This window comes from Falco cherrug, chromosome 12, assembly GCF_023634085.1.
Source record: "Falco cherrug isolate bFalChe1 chromosome 12, bFalChe1.pri, whole genome shotgun sequence".
NCBI lineage: Eukaryota > Metazoa > Chordata > Aves > Falconiformes > Falconidae > Falco > Falco cherrug.
The window spans coordinates 16982224-16988223 of record NC_073708.1 but is presented as its reverse complement, the minus strand read 5'-3'; positions in this window follow the sequence as shown (position 1 = coordinate 16988223).

Sequence of the window (6000 nt, the reverse complement as noted above, 5' to 3'; positions counted from 1 at the left end):
GGCAATTCCACTGTGTTGCAGTACCTGGAGTATGCAGAGATAGAAAAACCTAACAAGAAATAGGCTGCTAAGGCCTATTTGTTTCTTCTAGGATTTAAAAAGAAAGGAAATAAGCAAAGGCTGCTTTTTTTTTTTTTTTTTTTTTTACCCCCCCAAATGAACTAAAACTGTGAGAGGAGGAAGATGCATAAAGATCAACATGAAGAGCCAATTGTTCAACTGATCTGCTAGTGAGAGATTTACATGGGGAATTCCCACTAGTGTTCCAACAATTTATAGACAAAACCCCACGTGCCTTGATTGGAAAACAGACCTGTAGTATTAGATACTACTGACATACTAGTAGGCAATACAGTTTCAGTTCTCTGGCATTTGCCTGTTTGCTTTGGCCTGATAGGAACATCAAAGAAAAACCACCACCACAGAGAAATGTTTTTCTTAATTAACATAACCAGTGAAACGTTCTTATTACTGTGTTATGGAGAGTAAAACGTGATGTTTTTACAAGATTTATACGCTAGCTTTGATTGACCAATCTTCCTCAAGAAAAAAGAAATGGGCAACCCTTCCAAGAGTGTGTTTTTACTATCCCAATGACATCCACATGAAGTTATCAAGTACTTTAGAAGAATAAAACAAAGGTGTGAAATTTCCTCAACTGGCTGCCAGTATGTATCTGAGTTCACTGCCAGAGCCATAAAGTTGTGTGACGTAATTCAGTAAAGCAGTTTAAAATAGGCTTAATTTTAGCACTAGAAGTCTTCAGGAAAATAAAGCAAAAGTTTCAGGGAAAATGCAAGATTTCCCATAAAAGACTTGGTCACATCTCAGTTTGAATCACACATTGTATAAGCCTTTTGTAAGAGGTCATGTAGTGTGTACCTCTATGGCAGTCAGTCCTAGGAAAGATAAGAAGTTCTCAGAACATCCCTGCAATATCTTAGTCCTGGACAATGAATCACAGAATGTGTTGAAAGCATAGCTCGTCATACATGTGGTTTCTTTAAGTTTGATGGCTGATTAATTATTTTATCACTGTGCAACAGCTTCATGGGTCTGTATTTACAGAACTGGACAGTAATGTCTTTCCACAAACTTAAAATCTTCCCCAAAGAGTTCAACATAACCAACTTAGTACTTCACCCATATAACTCCACCCCCCACCCCCAGCTTGTCTAAGAGCAGTGTGATTTTACTATTTGAATTGCTATTCCAAGGGATTTGATGATCCTTGAATGCAAATTGCAGTCTATATGTTGTTTGCAGACTGTTCTCTGGAAAAAAAAAATCTTTAATACTGAAGAGAGCAAACACCACATGCTACGTCTTTGTCTTCAGTGAGGTCACTTAACTTACAAACTCACTTCCAGAAGACAAAGGCAAAAGTGCCACGCTAGAGATGTGCTTGCTTTGTCCAAAAAGCATGCTCGAAGTGTGAATGAACAGCACTCAGTGCAGGAATAGCAATGAGCTCAAGGGAAATGAGAAAGAAACCTTCCTGAAAACTTGGATCAATGAAACAGCTTTTAAGCCTCACTGGTAAGTGGGCTTTGTCACATGCAGTGCTAACTAGCCTAGTCCTGGCCAGAGCATGGACATGCTGTAAAATAGTGGCCAGTTAAAAACATCTGGAAACAAGCAAAGTGAATAGGGTTTATAATGGGTGGGATAGTTACAGCTGACTCACATATGACTAACCGCTAGCGTTTTTCTTGGAAGACTAACCAAATGTTGCTTAGAAAAGAGACACAAGAGCAGCACTGGCCCATTGACAGCTGTCACCCTTGTCAGGAGCGAGCCCATCAGCAGCCTGGAAGCCATTTGGCTTCAAAAATTCAGAAGTGACAGTGCCTGGGAAACACGGCCCAGTGCTCTGCACATCAGCAGCATTTCCCTCTGAGAGTGACATTGCCCCGCAAAGACAACATGTCAAACATATCATTGGTGCACTTGTCTGAGCAAGCCCACAACCACTCCATGAGTGAAGAGATCTCAGCTGTCACCCTCTGTGTGCTGTGATCAGGTACAGAATCACAAAGGGCTTTGCAGTGTCAGATAGAGCCTGTGGGCTTTGCTGTAGAGGATCTTGGTGACTAATTAACATATTATTAATATGTTTGCATGTGCGCTGCCCAGAATGCCTGCTTCAACCTTCTTTGGAGGCTCTTATATTGAAACCTACACAATTCATTGAAGCTAGAATCACCCTAGTGCATTGCTACCTTCCATGTCCTGCTCAGAACACATACATTTTTTAAAAATGAGTATGGCATTTTGCACTGACTGATTTGAAAAGTGAGCCTTCTTGATTTAAATGCAAACAGGAGGACCAGCACCGCAGTTGTCAGAACTTCAGTTGGAAATAAAGAGCTTCTAATGATGGTTAGGTTGAGGAAAGGCTTTACAGCTGCGGAGTAAAATTCTGATGTTTGGAGAAAGCGGGTAGCATGCTGAACTCAAGTTGCAAGAAGTACGACTTGAGAGACTAGGGAATAGATCCTGTTTTCAATAAAAGTCTAAAGCAGGAGGGAAGAGCTGGGGTTCAAGGAATCATGTTTGGATCTGACATACCCTGGCAGATATTCAAACTGGCTGCTTGCCAGATCATATTTCTGTTATTCAGTGCTAGAGAATAGCTTATACACTTGAGAGATGCTCTGCTGGTGTAAACAGACTGACTGATGTTAAAGGAGCAAATTTATACCAGCTGAGAATCCAACCCTTAGTTTGCTCTAAAAATGAATCATGGATTCTGAATAACAGCAAACTTTTTTTCTTCAAATATGGCACTGAGCCTGGATGCTGGCAAGTGCCTCCAGTTGTACACATGTTGGTTTCTTTCCATGCTGTGTGAAAAATCTTGAAGGTTTGTAGGCAGAGGGCAACATTTGAGTTATCCCACCTAGAGGGAGAAGCTGCATACCTGCATGGCAGTGACCCTGATCTCCTCTAGCCTCCTTCCATGTAACTGTTACTTTCACTGATTGTGTCAAAATAAATTTACATCATCATATTCCTGCACTAGCACCACCAGCACACATAAGCTCTGACAGTTTGAGTTCATTGTATTCCTGCACTGGCACCACCAGCACACATGAGCTCTGAGAATTTATGAGTTCATTCCTATTCAACTACATGATTTTTCTAAGAACTGCTCCCCAGCCTGAGCAACACTGTCTAGAGAAGATGGACATTCAGATTCATGCCGGCCAACTGCAGGTGCTCAGTTAGGAGAGGAATTGCTCTAGGATCTCCCCAGTGCCTATACAGGAGACAGGCAAGGTGTGCCAAGTTAGCCTCAGGGACTGACTGCCTCCAGTCTGATGGCTCCCCTAACTGCCTGAACCAAGCAAAGAGAATCCAGACCTTGAAGATGTTGAAAGAGCGCACAATTGAGTCATATCTTCCAGATGCAAAATGCTTGTTAGCAGCAGTACAGGCTTGCATACTCTAGATGCTTTCTGCACTATTCATGTCCATGTGCATTTGTCCTCTAACACACACACTGGCACTTTCCCTTCTTGACTTTTCCCACTACTAGATGAAATGATGTGTATTTGTACATCTGTGTGCGTTTATATTTAAAAACATAAATGCATGACTACCCAGCTTTTTGATATCACAGTTTTGTCTTTGCTCAATAAAAGCACAGGAAAGCCATAAAAATTAGCTGGGGCCATGTAACCATACTATTTGTCATTACTCAAATAAACACAGTAATTAAGATTTCTTAACAGCTTCTAAAAGAGACAATAGCAAATTTATTCTTGGTACGCAGTTGTTTAACCAGATGTTGACTAAGACGTATGCACTCTAGAAGTACGTGGTCTGACTTTCAACACCTTGTATTAGCCTATGATGTAAATTTTTATTTAAGCTTTCCATATTTTACCTTTGAATGAAAGAGCAATGCCATAAATGAAAGTTTACAAAAGCAAGCAACAGAGAAATCTTCTGGAACTAGCTTGGCATAACCCTACTTCTACCATTAAACCAGAAAACAAAATTAACTGTACACAGCACCTTGCCAGGGCCAGATTTCTGAAGTTCCTGATATAACTGTGGCCTCCTTGGTAGGTTATCCCATGATGCAGGTGACGGGCACAACCCACCCTGGAGAAATCACTCCTTGTCTGCAGAGCAGATCATCCTGTGCATCCCATGGCCCATGGGGACAGGAGAAGGGCCAGGCAGCTGGCCTAGCAAAAGCCTCTTGGTTTATGACAGACCCTTGTTGTCTAACATCGAGTAAAACATGACTCACTTCAGGGATACACATTTGAGGGAAGTCACAGAAAAATTAACTAAGTACTGCCAGTAAAAACATGAGTGTACTTACTCTGGCTTTGTAATGGTACAAAGCATGTCAGCAGGGTACACGCTTTCCAGTGTAATCATCCCTCAGTTCTCCCTGGACAAAACCAGCACACTCTGCTTCTCATGCTACAATACTTGTAATCACAGTGTTGATCCAACTTTCTCTGTCAAACAACTTGACAATAACCTCATCATGGATTCGCTCCTTTTTCCATCCTTAATTACGAACATTGCCTCCCTGCATCATCAGACTGAGGGCACCGCCAGCTTAGTCTATGTAAAATAGATATATATCCCCACCACCTTCTTTATGTAGGCGTTTGTCATCCTACACCTGCTCCTGTCTCTCTCTACTGACCATCCTCCACATCCTCAGCACCCTTCATCATCTTGCACTTGCAGCAGTCTGCTTTTTCTGTGCCGCCTGGTGCACTGGAGCTACCTGACAAGCGTGTTGTACAGCTCTAAGAGAGAGAGGGTTTGACACGTTTCATCAGAGGACTGGGATCCAAACGCCACCTTTGGGTCTCCTTCCACTTAAAACAAGAGCGAGGACAGGTCTGTTTTGTGACCAGAGCCCCCGACCCTGCAGATGCCACCCACTGTCCTGCAGGGCACAGGGGCCTTCACCACTCCCCACACAGCAGCTCAGTTAGATGGCAATTTAACTATCGGGCTAAACTGTGAGCCACCCTCCCTCCCCATCAAAACCCACATGCATCTTTCAGCAACAGCAGTATTTAACCAAAAATGGTTCACAACAGCACCACTTTTTACCTCACACGCTCCCACTGGGTGTACACGGACTGTCATGGCTGTCCACTTTCAAATCTATACCTGAACACCTGCCTCTCCTGAAAAACCACTACCAAATGCGGCCACGCGCCCCTCAGCTGTCCCCCTGGCATCCACCCGCCGGCTGCCACCTCCCCCCAGTTTGCCTGAGCTCCACTGCAAAACCTTCTCGGGCCAGCGCTGAGCCCCACGCCGCCATTTTGAGCCTGCCTGAGAAGCCCTGACCCACGGCGAGGCTGCCCGTCTGCCTGCCTGCGCCTGCTCCTGCGCCAGCTGCACAGGCAAAGGCAGAAGCTTGCTCAGTCACGATGGAGATTTTTATTTTGAACCCCTGCGCGCAGTTTTTAGTGGTGGAGGAGCTCCCCAGGAGGCAGGCCTGGTGCTTTACCGGTTCTCCTCCTTGCAATGCCAGCGCACGCCATCTAACCCTCAGCTCTTCTTCCTGAAGCAAAAGCCAAAGCGTGCCACTCAGCTGACACAAAACTCTTATTTGTCTGCAAAAGTCTGTTTTTGCCACCCCAATGTCTTTATTGTACCCCGACATCCGTACCACAAGTCTTGTCAGTAACAATCCTACTTGGTTTGCTGGTGCCCGAGGCCTCACGAGTGGCAGCTGCCAGTGGCGGGTGACATGCGGCGCCGAGCGGGGGCACACGGCAGCCCTGGCAGCCCACCAGCTCCTTTCGGGCCAGAGCGTGGCCATCATCTTCAGCCTCCCGTTTCCAGATGCTTCCTAACTGCTTCCTTCATGTTATTTCATTTCAGTGATTTAAATTTTCTATGACATACTTTAGCAATCAATTTTTGCAAAAACCTCTATATTCCTGCTGCAAATGCCCTGCTTGCATGATCCTCTTAAATTTTCCTGTTTATTTTCCCTTCTTAACA